Below are 18,841 nucleotides of genomic sequence, written 5' to 3'. Positions count from 1 at the left end.
CGCGCAAATGTTTCGCAACCGTATTCAGTATACGTTTTAACAACAAATAATGATAACGATGAAAAAAGAGTCCACACACGTCTGGCGAACTTCACGCCTTGCCAAGTCGTAGTAGTATTAATTACAACTTTATGACGCGCCGATCTATTTCCGTGTAAGTGTAAATCGTAACAATAGCTATACAGCACGCGCTGGCTGCTGCTGCTGCTGTTATAGTATATCCTAGCGACAGAGTATTACGAAAAATGCGGTACAGAATATACAAGCTGGAAATATATGATCCTTTAGAAAGTCTTAAAAATGGTCGACACGTATATCTCTATGTATAATGCTTTGGTATCTTCGAATTGATTGCAGTCTGAAAACCACACCCCGCATTTGTGTCACGTGTACTTCGCAATAAACAATAACGTATCATTATACAAAGGTATGTATCTGACTAAAATACCATTACTTCGTATTAAATAGAAAAAAATAAGCAGCTAAGCAGCAAATGATATTATAATGCAACGTATTTAAATGTAATGTGGAGTAAAGGTGGAAAAGAAGGAAAGGGTACGATTTTTCAACTATCTCCTGGAAAGGTGGATGAAGTGCAGTGAGTGTACGTATGTGTACCATACTTTCCCGCGGCTACTGTGATATACATATAATGTGTGTATAATGCAGGCTGCACGCGCGACATCGACATAACGCCGCGCCTCGCACGCGTAACGTAACGACCCGCGCGCGACTACCAGTACCTACCGTAATAGTGCGTATGTGACTTTGACGCGTGTACTTATTATTAAGCCACACATGCATGTCTGTGTGTGTGTACGTCTCTTGGCAAGGATTACGTATTGTGTACTACTAACGACGGCTGCCACACAAACGTGCTTGAATATACACGTTTCGCGAGATGAATCGCGCGTTATATACGCGGGCGCAAAAACACCTGTGACCTCCAAACGAGGCGGCTTGCGAGATCGGAAGCCTTTTTTGCATTCGTATATAAGAAAGAATAGATTTAATTAATGGCACAATGACAGAAGTCTTTGCGATTGTTTAAATACCTTCTTCTTAAGTGGAAGCGCGAGCGTAAATATATCGTGGGTGCAAAAATTTACATTCCAAGTTCCTGCGTGTTTGCTCGTATCCATAGGACGCTTAGCGTTACTCTTACGTTGCTGCAAATGACTCTATCTCCACACACGTACAGTGGCACTAGCATAAGAGAGAGAGGCCTCTGGTAATTATCTCTCAAAGCGAGAACCCCATGTATATATATGGGAATTGCTGATTGCAAAGTTTATAATAGATCGTTGTTGTTACACTTGCTGCTCGAAAATTAATGCGCCAATTACCGAACATTGAGAAAAGTCTCCCCCCGTCTCTTATAATGGGAGAATTCATATAATGCTTGTTCCTACATTACGAGCACAGCCATATAGCTACGACATACAAAACGTATTTTATCGCGTCGCAGATTCAATGTTTCGCATTACGATTTGCATTTGCGCGCTTACTTTTACATCCTCAAGGTTAAGGGAAATTCTTGTTTGCAGCGTTTGTTGATCATTACTACATGTTTGTCAGCGGCTGTATGCAGTTGCTGCTGTGCTCCGCGAACAAACGAGGAATCGAATCCGCCAGATCAATCGGTATTTCGTCGGTATTTAGCAATTCTCGAATAGGCATGTTTATAATGCAACTAGGGCATCGTCGATAGTAGTGTTAATTATTCACTGGCGCTTCCGGACGGAACGAGTAGCCATTACGGCTGATGTACAGTAAGTATGAAATGTTTTTTAATTAGATACATCTTGCATCCTTTGTAGATAACGAAAAAAAACTAACCTTGAATAAGTATAAAGAAGAATAATAGGTGTGAAATCCTAATTTTTTTACCACTAACTCGAAAAAAATTTGAAAATTTGAACTATCATACGTCTTTTCGGTAATCATGTGATTTTGGAAATAACACGACTTACCAAACATTTTTGAAACATAAAAATATGATACAATTGAAATGGCGAAATTATTTAAAAATCGAATCTCAAAGGTTAAAGACATAAGACGGACAACATTTTTCTACAACAGGTAAGATTCTCAATTTATTTTATTTTAATTTTAGCCAAACTTATTTTTTTTTTTAGGTTTTTTAAAAATAAAGTTGCCTCGAAAGTTGAATAACTAATTCGTCGAATCCGCGTGCGACTTGAAAATCTGGTTTCGTGTTTAAAATTTTTTCTTACTTTAATTCCGGCTACAATTATCCTTCCACGCGTACCCACAAATTTATCTGTGCAGCTTATATGAAACTCAAAAGAACAGAATGTGGAAAATGACGATATTGTCTGAGCTCTCTTGTTTTAAACTTGTTTTATAAAATAACCGGAATCAGGCGGTATACAAAAAAGGATTTTAGTCTTTGACCTCTGCTGACGTGGTAAGATTTAATGCACTAACGAGCCCACAATACTCAATTGCAATACTTCAATTCATATTTATTTGTGAAGCGAACTTTAAAAGTCAAGGTTTACATACATTTACGTCTGTCTACAAAATTTAATTTGATTATACCATGAATTAATCTAGCGCGATCAAATTTTCTCGATTTATTTGACATGCCTTGTTCAAATTAGAAATGCATCCCACAAAATCTTTCGTCATTATATTATTTGTTCTCCAAGCTTAATTTTTTATTCTGAAACTTCCCACTTGGCTTCAAGCACCACACCCGTCTCGCTTACTCCGCAATACTTTTTCTTTATTTTCACGTCCGTGCATGTCTCGGGTATATGAGTTTGTCGAGTACATTACAATAGAAACATTTTTTGAATGTAAAATGGGCGCACACCCCAGCCTCACGATGCATAAAAATATGTCTTGTGTACGAGTGCGAGCGTTAAAACAATACTCGCACGTAAATTACCGACTTTGCCAGACTCGAGAGTCGAGGAAACCTGTGCAGCACGTTTCCAACCGCTCGTGAGTGAAAGAGCAAAAAAATGTCTCTACTTTGGAGCAGTTGATAAAACCTTTTCTCACACCCATGTATTTATTCGGATTATCTAAACGGATGTGACCGCAGTTTGGATATTTAATAAGTGCTAAAAATTCAACGACTTTTTGAAGCAATTCATCTCAGTGCTGTTTGTCCTTTATCGTTTTCTATTCGTTTAAATACTTGCGCCTGTATAAAAAGTGTTCAATAAAAATATATTGAAAATCGTAACTCGTACTGGTATCATACACTTGTTCACTACAAATATCAAGAATAATGTGTGATTTCGGTATTCACATACGTTAGACGTACACACTCTGAGGTAGATCCCGGAAAAAATATGGTCAGACTTTTCGTAAATTTTAATTGGGAAAGTGTTTTTGATATTGTTATGTTGTGCAGTAGTAACACTTTGGAGTAATAGCCTGAGAGAGTTAACGCAAAAAGCCGCATACGTATTGCCTGCTGCATGATCCAGTGAAAGTTTAGATAAAACTGTAACACAAACACAAACAAATACTCGCAACATACATACGTTGAAGAGCGTGTGTATGTGAGGTGCGTGCTTGCAGTTGTATACGTGCAACGAGGCGGTTGTTGTTGTATCTATATATATATAGTCTTATGCAACCTGCCGTGCGACGCAAAGTTTATATCTGTGTGTATGTACGTGTACGAATGCGTGTATACTCGTGTATGTATACAATGTATGTATATGTATGAGCTGTGCGCGGTTTTTTCGAGTTAAATCTTCTAAAAGCAACGTATACTTTTCACACAAGACCGTTAGTTTTCTCATAGACAATTCGTTGGAATTACAAACACACGTTTACCAATTTCACGCCAGTACACTTTCGTTGTTGTTATTGCTGCTGCTGCTGTTGCTGTTTCATTACAACACACATATCACACATCTACTACACACATGTACGAACATGCGTCATATATAGGTACACTTGCTTGATGAGGTAGTGTGACACATTTCCACGTACGATTTACGAAAGATTTTTGTAAATTGAGAAGATTCCCTTCGAAAGCAGACTAACGAACGCAGGTGTAAACAATCGCTATATTTTTCAAATAATTATTTTTTAAAGAACACTGTTACACTGTGACATAAACCCAAGAAAAAGTTAACTCGCATGTATGCAAGTCACCGCAGCGAATCGCAGTCAAAAACTTTGAAAATATTCGTCGGATCTGACACGGGATTATCATAAAATATAGGTGATGCGATTTTTGCGCATGCCTAAATCTAAGATAAAATTGAATTGCAGTCGTAATGGATATGTCAAATTTTATCTCCAGTTCCATCCGTGAGTTATATCGACGTTTAATGCTTGCCTTATCTTCGCGCACAGCCATGCTGAAGTACGAGTTAGAGATGAGAAAGCTTCGCATATCAGGAAAGCGACAGATCCGAATAATCCTTTCGAGTTTCTCGTTCAATTTTAGTCGCACATTCCTTTATATGCACATAAACTGAAGCCAATAATTCAGTTGTTTTCAAAACGCAGATTTTTAAATATTTTTCGGAACTTTCTATAAATTTTATTCACCTTACACATAGGTCGTCTGTAATTACATAAATTTGCAAAAATTTCTATGTCTTTTCCCCACTGCAGAAAACTCTTCTCTTTCACATTTCTCCAAACTTCATGTGTATTTGCTATTCATCATTAGGTTCTACAATGTAGCTCCAGTCAGCACGACGAAAACGACTTCGACAATGAACCCTTTTGTTTCCTCGGTTTCGAGGAGTGAGTAATACCGGGGGCCCCCACGTTCTAACAAAGCTTTTTTCGCGATTATCGATATTTATTACATTGCTGTGTAAAGACGAAAGTTCACTTAGCATTGTTATGCTAATTAAGAAAACATCTATATATTTCTATTTTCTAAGTATATACTCTCTTCTAGGAGGATAGTGCAGAGTCCTGCGGCTATAAGTATGCGCCGTTACTTTCATGCTCGTTTACGATGCATAAATTCCGATCGAACGCAACAATTTATTTTAGCACGCCGACACAGCTATACATGTAATGCGCGCGTGCAGAAACAACGAATATATGCCCGAACTTTCAACTTAAGCTCGAGCAATTCGCCGCGCCAAGGTTATGCAAAAAAAACCTTAGAAATGAAAATCTCTCGAAGGATACATAAAAAGCCGACGTGTGAGTCGTCATATCGCATTTCGATACGTATAAGGTTAACCGCTCCCTGATCGTCCTCGAACTTCGTTAAATAAAAGCAACACATTGCTGCACGCGAGAGTGAGAGACGAAAAAGCTGCATCTCATGGACTTTCATTGAATCGCGATGCGGAGCCTTTTCCTTTCCTTGCGCGCGCGCACACACACACACAGAAGCGGAAAAGAAAGGGTTCTCTCTCTCTTTCGCGGTCTGCAATGTGCTCGTCTACATAACGTGCTCTATACGAAATTTTTAAATAGCTATTTAACGAAATCGAACGGCGTTATAGAGTGTGCAGTCTTGTTACAGAGGCGAGCGCGCGCATCACGAACGGAAGAGCTGTATATATAATCGATCTCCTTCGTATTATAAAAGGCATAACAACCACAACAACAACAGCAACAACACAACAATATAATGCGCATTCGGTATTGTGCGCTTTGTAGCTATTAATTATAAAAAATTATCCTATACAGCCGTGGTTGGGCATTATTGTACGAGCATCGCATATTATATGCCGCAGCCCGCGAAGAGAGCCGGCCGCGATAAAGATCCGCGCGCACGGAGGCGCCGAAGAGCTATATATGAGTAAGAAGCGGATATATATTATAACAATAAACTCCTCGCGTATAGCCCTAAATGGATTTACAAAATATCAGCTCGCGCGCCTCTGCCGCCGATTCGCTTCTCGGATATACACATTGAAATTGTTTTTATATTTCGTTGGCTCGCGCGCAGGAAACGCGCCGGGATTTAATTGTAAATTACAAAGATAAAGGTTGCACATGCTTATAAGGCATTTCGAGCTGCAGTGTGCTATATACCTGCTTGACTTTTGCTCATCGTCGTCGTCGTCGTCTTGTCTGATGAGACGGTATACTGGAAAAATTGAAAGTGAAATCTCGCAAAATAAGGATAACGCTGATAAATACTATATATGTGTGCTACGCGAACGCATACAGACATTTATTTATAAGCCAAAGTAGCCATCGCCAGACGTCGACCGAAGAGCTCGTTTTCACTTTGGGACTTTTATCTGCGGCAAAACATCGCATTATAAAGCCTAATGCCTTCGCGAATGCCAAAAAAAGAAGTAAAAAAAATGAAGGAGAATGAAATATACGATGATGGACATTTTTTTGGACATATAACTGCAGAGGTCATCAGGGGAACATGGCTCATCGGGTGATTCACAGCTGAGTGAGAGAGAGAGAGACTCCTTTGACACGCAGCCGAGATTCAGTGCTGCATTTTATAGCTTTCTCTCGCGAGCGAACGAGCGCGAGCCTAAGCAAGCCATGCAGAGAGCCGAGAATTTATCGGCGTTAGCGAGCGCGCGCGAGGTGCATCGCGGCGCGGAAAACTTTTCTCTCTGACTCTCCTGTAACAAGTCGCCGAAGCCGCGAAGCCACCGCCGCTGAGTTTATTGTGCTTTTCGGAATATTATTGTAATTTTCACGTCAATTATAATGGGAAACCATCGCGGAGACCCAGAGGCTAGCGCCGCGCCGCTTAAATATCCCATTGCGCTCGATTACAATTAAGAGAAAACATCGCGCGGGTTAGTTATTTCTTTCCTCGACCGGGGCCAGTACTTATATTGTGTTTAATTCTTGAATGCGGTGACTTGGGGGAATTTCGCCGAGTCATATCAATTATAACGCGACACGTTATAACCGCGATTTAACGCGGTGACAATCGCCTGGCAAAACTTTTTTTTTGACCGCGGCTATATAGTTCTACTACTAGCGAAACGAAATGCGCCGCGGCTTACACTTTTTTATCGAGCTCGGCAATCGTAGATACATATTTTTCTCTCTCTCGGCTATAGTACGTACAAGAAAATCGTTTCTCGATGTATACTTAATGACCGCGCTAAGTCTCTCCCAAGAGAATGCAGCGCAGCAGCAGAGACACAGTAGCAGCAGCGCGACACATTATACACACAAACGGCATGTTTGCGAGTGCGTAAATATAAAAATGATCGCGCGATATTAAACCTCTACGGCACTGGAGCTTGGCCATGTATCTGCGCACTGGCCGGTGTATAAGCTCATTTAATAGATCTCGCGAGAGCGAACAGCTTATATACATGCAGCTCTACACACGTATATACCAATCATTACATAGCGCAATTTTTTTCCGCGTTTATAAATACATGCCGCGCGCTGCGCACACGTGTCTGTGTGCGTGTGTATATGCATGTGTGCACATACTCTCTGGTCGATGCTTAAAGTATCATAAGACACAGACTGGACGACGACGATCACGACGACGACGACTTTTACTTTGCATCGGCGAGCTTTAACGCGTTGCTATGCGTACATAGCTCCCTCCAATCCTCATAGCTATCTCTACGAGTATGTACAAGAGGTATACACATACTCTCTAATTATTTGCGCGTGAACTAGGCTTAATTTTATAAACGGCGTCTATATAATAGTTGAGCAATGTTCCTGAGTGTTTAAACGCCGCTTTTTTTATTCATTACGACGACGACGGCGGCCTTCCAAAGATAACTCGATCGCGCGCATGAATTTTTGGTCCCTCTCCTCACACACGATGGGAAAAGCTTTCTCTGCGGAGCCGCGCGGAGAAAAAAAGCTAATTGTGTGTACTGTTTGGCGCGAGCTGCTCATCTTTGTAGCTTAAAGACCTGCTCTCGCGTGTGCGCGCCGCGAAGAAAGTGTACTTATACACATATTATACTGTGCCTGGGATGCGAACGCGCGGCGCGTCGTAATACGGTACGATTATGTTATACTTGAAAAATCGAATAATGCACTGTGCATGCCGCTGCATGGTCACGGTCTTGTGGCGCGTTAAGTTAATGATGCGTGCACAGAAGTATACTCTGCGCAGCTCTAAAACTTATCGGGCAACAAAAAAAAAAACAAGTGAATAACAATACATTTGTATGTTCTACTTTCACCCAGAAATGGGAAAGTTTATTCACTTATGCAATCTCATTCATGTATAATATGCTTTCCGCGTATTATAGCAATTTATTTTTCCATCCAGCGAGTATATTTATACGATATGTATCGGCTATTAATTTGTTAAAAATGTATTAGAGCGATGACTGCAGTTTTGTGCAAAATATATACCGCGGCTATCGGGGGAAAAATACCGATTTTCCACCGATCTTTTGTCGACGAGCTCACTGAATATAAATTTAAAGAGTCGCCGCTATTTCAACGAGATGCATCGTTATGTTATATCTAAATATTATGTGTGCTGTAAAATTATACTTTTAAATGCTTGAAATTTTTTTTCTGTAACGATGTATAAAAGTCGAAAGTATTTTTACGCAATAATACGCGCTCGTCGTCGATCGTCGTCGTCGCGCGAACGCGTGGAAAGATGCTGGTGGCCGTCAAAATATTATTGAAAGATTATCAAGGAAACACACAGAATCGAATTCGAAATGAATTATTATTCGCTATTATGTAACTTTGCGCTCGGTTAAATTGGTCCAGACAAGTCTCTCTCAACCCATCTGTTACAGGCAGAAAGAGAGATACAAATCACGTCTTGCGGAATGTCCAGTTTCAAACAGAAACGCGCGCTGCAGCAGCAACAGCACACACGAGTCTGTATATTTTTTTTCACCCTGCTACAGCGAGTACAGGACTACACGTACGAACGTTCATATGTGCACTCGCGGCCAGTATACGTACGCTCGTACGTATCGCGCAATAATAATTAATAAAGCCGAGCTCTTACTCGCGGCGTCTCGGCTCTTTCGTCCTGTCTCGGTGGCGCAGACAATAATCTCCCTACAATATCCATTAATGCGGCGCGTAATAGTCGAAAAAAGGCTAAGCTCGCGCGCACGCAATCGCGACGAAATTACATACCGAAAATGCCCCGGTATACGTATAATATATAAGCGTGTGCGATTTAGCAGGCATGTGCCGCGTATAACACACACACTCTTGGTGATCGTAGTGGCAGTCTCGCGGTGGCGGCGGCGGCTGTCGCGGCTATATGTAAGCGTGTGCGCTTATAATAATACCCAGACACACACACACACATGTGTGTGTAATGCATAAGCGCGAGCCTTTACGCAGAACATAAGGCGTCTAATCGGGCATTATTACCTCAGCCAATTACGTATCCTAAATAATACAAAGTCTGTGTGTGCGCGCGGCGCATTTACGAACCAAAGTCTCCGAAGCCGATAGATCGAAGAAAATGAAATTAAAAAGTAACGGATAGACTATACTCTTGAAGGCATGTCGCTGCGCGCATTGAAAATAGCGCCCAACGCCCATTATAAACGAGCACGATCGCGAACTTTCGAGTACGTACACATACGTTGTTGGCAAAGCTCGCAATATATGCACACAGTCCAATCGATTCGAACGTACAAATTCAGCGCGCGACTCTTCTCGCTCAGCTGCAACCTGCACTTATGTATTATATGGACTCTCTCTCTCTCTCTCTCTTTCTCTTGGGCTCGCATACACCCGACACCGCGAAGTGTGCGTGTATGCAGCTCACGCGTTTTACGTAAGCTCGCAGGGGGCCACACACTTATACACACGAAAGAGAGAAACGGCGACGAGAAAATATATATCTCGCCGATCGCCGAACGCCTCGAATCCTATATTAGCGAAGAAATGCGCGTCTCTTACGATTCAATTTTCAATTTTGCAGCGCACACATGTACGAAGATCGGTTGATTGATTCATCATCCCATTATTCGAAGGCGCTGAGCGCGTATAATGGAGCTCTCTCGCTGAGTTAATCGCGCCGAGAGAAAGAGGAGATTGAAGCACGTATTCGACTATCTTTGCCACATTATCGCGATTCGCGCGTGTATGTATTGCGCGCGCGTAATAGGACAATCGAGCTCTCGAATTCCTCCGTTGATGCACCGAATTCGTATAGCAGGTAGCTTATATATATCTATGAGCATTTCTTCATTCCGTTCCGTTCTTATAAAACTTCTTTATTGAATTTTTCAAGCCGCACGCGCGTGCCATAAATTAATCAAGATGCGTTCAAAATTAGCATAAAATTAACAATAGACAGACTAACAAATAGGAATTGCAGAGAGCGCGCGCGCGGCGATGCGCCTCCGAGCAGTCGACGAGCTAATACACGCGGAGAGCTAGATCGAAAGATAGAATAGAGCAAGCAGCAGGTAAGGCAGGCAAGCAGGGACTTACCCAATTCATCTTCGCGAAACAGTAGCTTAGGCGTTGCTAAAACGCCGGGTGCATAGAGGTATATAATATGAAAACTCCGGGCTGCGTTGAAACACGGAATACTGCACGCACACTTGAACTCTCGTTATGTATTATAGCACAGCCGAAATTATGTCACGCTATGCCGACGATCGGCATCTTTCACGCGTAATTTATTTTGTCTCCTTGAAAATCGTTCGAGATGTGCAGCGAGAAATTCCCTTCTTTTCCTTTCTGTCGCTTTCGACCAACGATCGGCTCGGCTGCGATCGTATAAGCACTGATGTAGTCTCGCCAATGTATCGCGTAGAACCACACGCACTTATAAACACACTTGTAACCACATGCACGTCGGTATTGCGGCGTATGCTGTGCTCCGCGTGAGCTTTTCGAGTTATCGCTTTGAAGGCACGCGCGCCACTGTTACTTTCATGGGTCGGGCCCCACGGTGCAAGGCACGCAGGCGCTGCTCGAGCGCGCGTGGACTTACCATTTCCATGCAGAGAGTCGGTTGATGGGAAGAGCGAGAGAGGGGCCAGCTCATATTCCAGAGTGCGGGGCCTCCCGATGACGACGACTAAGACGACGACGACGACGACGACGGCTGCGACGTCGGTGAAAGGAAGACATTTCCAGTTTCTGCGTTCTCTTGCACGCGCGCGCCCCGCAGCTCGTATGTGCCATACGTGTGCGTACTCACACTTGTGCACGTTACAAACACGCCGCGAGACTTTTTCCAAAAGCCTTGGGACCGCTTTTGAAGTGAAACTTCATTGAGAACGAGGGAAGAGCTCGAACGAGTGCGACGTACTATAGAGACAGATTCTTTCTCGTGCTAAGATTATTAGCAACAGTACAAAGAGTAGTAGACCATAACGAGATTAATCGATGTCATATTTGATTTAGAACTTTTTGATTCTATCAACAGATGGAGTATTGTAAACGCGCAAGGGGCAAAATATTTTCCGATTAGTATATAATCAAAGTAGGATTAAACGGTAACGAAATTTACAGTACAGTAAAACCTGTCATATTTGATTTTGAGCTTTTTGACTTTATCAACAGATGGAGTATTATAAACTCACAAGAGGCAAAACATTTTCCGATTAGTATATAATCAAAATATTGTATGAATAAAATAAGATTTAAAACGTCTTGCTGCGGTTGCAGGTGCATCTTTATAAACTTTCAATGTGGGAATTACATCTGTACATACTAATATGACTTTTATTATTATTATTATAATTTTTATTATCATTATTATCATTGCCACTGCTGTTGCTCGGGCACTATCGCCTATTTTCTATATATTGCCATTATAAATATTATACGTGCTGTTTATATTATACACACATCGAGAAGAGAAAGAGAAGCGTATACGCGCTTAATTATGTATGTACTCGCACGTACCGAAAGCGGAGGTGTATTTAGCGTTATTGCTATTCGCAGAATTGCACACGCACACACTCCTAGCTATGTGCATATAATACGCAGAGCACGCACAGTCTCTCTCGGCCGGATTCTTTTTTGGCTCTGGCTTTCGTGACGGCTGCGGAGTGTAGCTGCTCTGTCAATTTTTACCAGTTGCCATTTAATCGAGCTTTGATTAAGGAAAAGTTTCCTGACTCCCGGCGCGCTTACACGCACAGCGCAGTACTGCTGCTACTACTACTACCACTGTATAAGCTATCAAATTGTTGTGCATTAAAACATTATTCGAACTATAGAAAGTTTTACGATAAGCAATGATGATAGCGCGCGGCGCAATATCGTAGCGGCAAAATCTATATACATAATGCGTGTACGCGAGCAAAGGATTTTTCTCTGCGGCTGGAGCCCAGTGCATATTTGCATATTATATGCTTTCATAATATCCGCGGAAGGATGCGCGAGAGGATCCACGATGCTTTGATAATCTTCATTGAAAGGAAGAGTTAATCGGTGGGCTCCCTCCGCTTATATACAGCCGCTTGCTCGCCGCGCGTTCTTACTACACACCGCACGCGCGAAACAATCGAAGATCAAAACTCTTGTGCTATGAACGTCATAATTACTCTTTGCACCGAGACGGATGTACAATTTTTTTTTCGTTTTGAAAGTTAAGAAATTGACGTTGCTCATTGAAGGACGGCGCTCGGCGTGCGTATTATACATAGAGGATAGAGAAGATTGAAAATCTTCGCACAAAAGCAATAATGATAGAGCCTGGCCATTATGATACGCCGCGTGGCCTTAAAAAATATTATAAAAATCCAATCCCTTGATCGGTATTACGTGGCGTTTATTATCATAATAATGGTTCCTCGTAGCGGGCGGAAATTAAACTCTGCGGTCTTACTGCGCGGGGCTCGGCTCGGGAATCGAAGTTTTATTATTATAAAATATATTGCATTGTAGTATAGAGGTACTGAAATCGGCATGGCTCGCAGACGGACACAGTTTTTACATCGAACATCGTGCGACGAATATCAAAAAGTGCGAGTGCAACTGAAACACGCTTTGACTTTATACTACTTGGTTTCACTTAGCCGATAGTGCGTGCTACTACGCGAGAGCTGTGTCCTTCTATAAAAGCATTTCTCGCGGTGCGCCGCCGCTGCATTCACAAAAGATTGTGGCGCGGCCAGTGTAAAAAAGTTGGCGTCGAATCAAGCGATAAAACTCCCCCTGCTATATGCAACGAGCGCGCCGCCAACCAGTCCTATATAAGATTCATTCGATGCTTTTTATACTTTCACTCTAATTTAACTATTATAAAATTACAATTGAGAAAAGTCGAGCAGAGAGCTCTCGAGAGTCTCTCGAGTACAACGCCCTTCTAAGATATTGCTCACATCCTGCTCTTGCGCCGCCGCCGTCGACGACTCTCTCAGGCTCTATGCAGTATCTTAATTGCGCCTCGGCGGCAACCGAACTCGCGCCTCGATTTCCGTATAGCCCATAAGTAACCCTTTTTTCGAAGGCGCGCTGCAAACACGTTTTTATAAGCGCACGTATTATATACACATACAGCAACTGCATACATACAGTATACATGGCGCGCCTCGCGAAGCCCGAAAATTCACTCCGCATACGAATGAGGCAAGAGTACATACGTATAACCAACCACTCCTAAAAATCTTGACCTTGCGATATACCTCTCGGTGTATAAAACATTATACGAGCTGGCTCGTTATGTACACACACAGACACTCCAGAGTACGTGTGAAAGTTTTTAATCGAAAACACAAAAGTTAAGCGCGAGCTGTTGTCGAATAAGAAAATCTTTCTCATCCCATACATATGGATATCGTTAGCGCATGAAAATTTTTATGTTATATCAACTCGATCGAATTTTTCTTCGCTGATCCAAATACGATACATGCTAGAGTCGATGTGGAAAGCAAGAAAGCGTTGACCTTATCTAAATAATTTTTCAATACGTATGAGCAAGTGATATACACACTTTACGCAATATAACGACGAGTGACCCAAGCTTCTTACGAGTCATACACTCTCTTCCCGGTGCCGAATGTTTTTTTTTCTACGAACCGAGATATGTCAAACTCTTGTCCTGTAAATGTTGGAAAAAACTAGATAAAAATGTTTCCTCCGCTCTAGCGGATGTCTTATATTCGCGCGTAGATAGAAAAAAAAAGAAATATGTCGAAGAAGCTGAAAGTATATGAGCTCGTTAGGTAAGCGTAAATGGATGTATTTTGATCCTTAGATCACACACAGATACGCGGATATGCGGCAGCGCAGCACGTGTGGATTAATGTGTAACGCAGCTCGAGACTCGGTTACATCGTCACTCGCGTGCACGCAGAGCAATGCACGCGGACGTCTTATAAAACGTTGTCCGCGGCGCGTTAAACACACGTAGCGAGCGAGTATTTTATGATTAAGAATCACATTTTCTACACACGCACTCGAGAGCTAAATCAATTACGCACTATATATATTTTGATAGTCGGACTTTCGCGGCTCGAACGAGGAACAGTTTAGCTACAAACGTGCACTGTATATAATACGTTGTATACCAAAGGATCGCGACTTTTTCGAAAAACTACTGCGCGCGATAGATGCGAGATATTTCACATGAGCTTGAAAATGTTGAGCCCCCATAAAGGTACATAATAACCCGCTTGGTTTGTATATATTTGGAGCAGAACTCCATTCCCACATTCGATCGAACTCGAAGAGTATAAACATTTCATTGCGATCGTTTAATAAGGCGCGATACTTGCGATATAAGCTGCACCGTTGCCACGTACACGAGTGTGTGTGTGTATAGCAGCCGCATTTCACTTGCAAACTGATATACACAGGATATTTTTTGGCGGTAGCGCGAAACAAGATAATTCACGCGCCAATGAAACAGGAGGAATTCGATTGGGTTTGTACTGTAAAAGCCCCCGCGACTGAAGTATATTTGCATAAGCGAGAGCTACTGAAAAAGCACACATGCCGTCTCGTAGCACTGGTGCACGGATATTATTGTGCCATATTTTGCATTTGCACTGTGTGCTGCAGCTACAGCTACGTGACTCGACGAGTTCTCTCTTTGTATGTCCGCGGTGAAAAGCATCGCGTATCAACTGTCCATACGATTATTTTACACTTGTCAAAATAATCCAAGGCTCGACGATTCCATAATAACTCCCGTGCGCGGTGTGCAATCTTCGCCCGGTGTATACGATTGGCTAATGACGACACGTCGATGGTGCGCGCGCGTGAATATTTATTTGCAGAATAGATTAAACCGAAACGCCGCGTGTAGCAATTCAGTAGTGAGCCGCCGCGCGCACGCGAGCCACTATACTTTTTTCCGAACGATGAATCGAAGGAATTTTATTAAAGATACGTACATACGTGTATTTAAAATAAATTGATCTTTTCGAGAAATTGATGTGTTCATTCACGTTGGATTTATTTTTAATTAACCATACAAGAAGAACAGACGTCCCAGTTCATCTCACTTTGTCTCGACAACTGCTCGCTAACAATATTATGATTGAATGTTGTACAACGTAAAAATAACTAAGTGAAAGAAAGAGTGAGAGAGGAACAAAGAGAAATATGTCGAGCATAAATCTGCTTTCGATAAAATAATAATCCAGAAGCAGAATGTCGGCGTACTTATATAGTATATAGCTGCTCTCCATATACATAAGAGGCATATAGAAAGTATGTATTTATTATTCGCGTGCATTAACAGGTTTTCCTCGCGCGCGCGCACTCATTGAACATTGTTTCTTTCCTCAACACACAAATGTAAGTCGAGAGTGCGATGTTCCCACACCTGCTGCAGTTCTAGTTCATATTATATGCAGGACTCTCGGTACATAGACTATATCGATTATTGAACGCCTCAATGGCTCTCTCGGTCGTTACGCCTTATTGCTTCATTTTCTAATTAAATTATGACCGTTATAATTGCTCGATAATATATTGGAGCAGGTGTTTGCATGCAAATATCTCGAGATGTGTAAATTTCATTACTATTTTCCACGTGCCAACAGGCTGGCAAGATTCTTTAAATCTCGATTCGAACCTAGAGATTAAAAATTCACTGCACTCTTGCTGTGTACTTTTCTCAACATAAATTACGTTAACTCCGATACTCGACCGATCGTTAGTCCTATTTTATATTATTCACCTTAGTAGGTAATTATTTTCCATCCTGTCACTCGCGTGAAAGAAATACTTTTTATAGGTCATTAACTGACAGTGATTCTTATTTTCCACCTATTTCTGTGATCAAAGATGTCTCTGAAGTCAATTTTAAAAAAGATGCCTCGAATAATAAGCGAAATCTATACCGATTGTTTGAATGCTGAACTCATTTTAGAGACCAGCTGACGGTACTGACGTCTTTTTATACCTTCTTTTGCAATGTTTAATTATGAAAAAGATCATTTGTTTTCGGTGCTCATCACTAGCAGTTTTACCTCACGTTTCCATCAGAGAATATGTTAAAAATGACATATGCTACATATAACTACATTTATTAATAAATATAACTTTCGAAGTTCTGGTGTTTATGTAAGGCCTCTTGTACTATTTTTTTATCGCAGCATCTACTTTTTCTTAATCGAATTGCCGATAATAGATTTGGAATAAATACTTGATCGCTGAAAATTTCATAATAAATATCATTTTAGTGCTAGTACTAGCGATTAATTAAGCCAGAATTTTCAGTAATAAAAATTTTTATCACAAACTAAAGATTTTATGCATAAAGAGCAAATATTGATCAATTATATTGTTTTTAACGTTATACTATTGGAATATTCTTATTTAAAAATTAATTATTCGAGAGTTTGGCCAGTGAAAGTTTCAAGTAATCAATTAAAGCTTTATTGCCATCAGTTTGCAATCGAATCATTAATTCCTTTAATATCTAACAAAAATCTCGAAAAATAAGCTCACTTGACTTCTCTGTCTGTGAAATCATATTATGACAATCAATATTAATTTAAAATTGAACCATCTTTGGAGATGCGTGAATGAGTACAATTTTAGTGCCATGAGCTCAATAATTAATTTTTTGACAATTGAAAGATTTATCAGATAACTTCATCTTAGATGTTGAAACGACGAAGAACCAAATTTATCAAAATCTTTCACTAGTGCACATTTAATTAATTTAGGGTCGTGTCATTACGTGATTTTTATCAAAAATCCAACGGTTAATTAAATTCTTACCCCATTCACAACTCCAAAAAGACGTGAAAAAAACTTTGGGCTGATCGTGGCACGAATAAATGCATGAACTAAGTGGTCAAAAAATGAACAGAGAGTAGTAATTAGTAATACTCAAAACTTGGTTCAAAAATTCAGCACCACAGCGATAGTGTACAAAAGTGTAATGATGGTTGAACGGCCGAGGTTCAGGTAAGAAACAATTATTCAGGAACAACTTTTAATAAAATTTTAGAAAAAAATAAGTATGAGTATACATAAATATTACAATTGTCAATCATTTCTTTTCAAACTTGTGGCATGCCTAATCTTTGCAACTTTTGTGTATTTTCCATAGGTGTCTGAGCAAATCTACTTTTTGTCCAAATTTTTTCTCGCACTTGTCGCATGCGAAATCTTTGTAACCTTCGTGTACTATCTTCCGATGTAAGAGCAAATTTGATTTTTGTCCAAATTTTTTCCCGCAATTGTGGCATGCATAGTTTTTACGACCTTCATGAACAGTCTCTTGGTGCCGAACCAAAGTACCTTTACGTCCAAATATCTTCGCACACTTATCGCATGAGTAGTCTTGGTGACTTTTGTGGACTGTTCTTTGGTGCTTACGCAAATGATGTTCAAGTTCAAATTTCTTCTCGCATTTGTTGCATGCAAAATCTTTGCGACCTTCATGGACAGTCCTCTGATGATAGAACAAAAGCCATTTATATCCAAATTTCTTCTCGCACTGGTCGCATGCAAAATCTTTGCAACCTTCGTGTACTGTTTTTTGGTGGTCGAGCAAATGTGAATTATGTCCGAATTTTTTCGCGCACTTATCGCATGCATAATCTTTGCGATTTTCGTGTACTGTCTTTTGGTGCCTGATTAATTGCGTTTTTTGTCCAAATTTCTTCTTACAATTGTTGCACAAGAAATCTTTCCGACCTTCGTGCACTGTTTTTTGGTGTTTTATCAAATTGCTTTGACCACCAAATTTCTTCTCACACTTGTCACATGCGTAATCTTTTCGACCGTCGTGTACTGTCTTTTGGTGTAAAAGCAAACTCTGTTTGTGTCCAAAGTTTTGTTTGCACTTGTCACATGCGTAATTTTTTCGACCTTCATGGACTGTCCTTTGGTGATGAAGTAAATGAGATTTTTGTCCAAATTTCTTTTTACACGTATCACATGCGTAATCTGTCCGACCTTCGTGGAATGTTTTTTGGTGTTTTATCAAATTATCTAGAGCTTCAAATTTCTTCTCGCACTTGTTACATTCATTATATTTCTGACCTTCATGTACTGTCTTCAGGTGAAAGAGCAAATGGCACTTTTGTCCAAATTTCTCACCGCAATTTTCGCACGCAAAATCTCTGTGACCCTCGTGGACGGTTTTTATGTGCAAGCACAAACTATGTTTAGTATCAAATCTCTTCGCGCACATTTCGCATAAGTAATTTTTGAAAACTTCATGAAATATTTTTTTGTGTTTGAGTAAAGTTGATTTATTTTCAAATTTCCTCTCGCACTTGTTGCATGTGAAATCTTCGCGCTTTTTGTGTAACAATTTTTGGTGCGTAAACAAACTTGATTTTTTCTCGAATTTTTTCTCACACCGATCGCATGCAAAATCTTTGCATCTTTTGTGTTCTGATATTTCATGTCTACTCAAATGACTTCGGAACTCGAATTTCTTTTCGCATTTGTCGCATTCGTAATTTTTTCGTTCAATGTGAATTGTGTTTCGGTGTGCTATCATCCTTAATTCTAGCGTAAATGCCGCCTGACAAATATC

This window comes from Trichogramma pretiosum, unplaced genomic scaffold (assembly GCF_000599845.2).
Source record: "Trichogramma pretiosum strain Unisexual culture from Peru unplaced genomic scaffold, Tpre_2.0 scaffold1, whole genome shotgun sequence".
NCBI lineage: Eukaryota > Metazoa > Arthropoda > Insecta > Hymenoptera > Trichogrammatidae > Trichogramma > Trichogramma pretiosum.
This window is presented reverse-complemented; position numbering follows the sequence as displayed.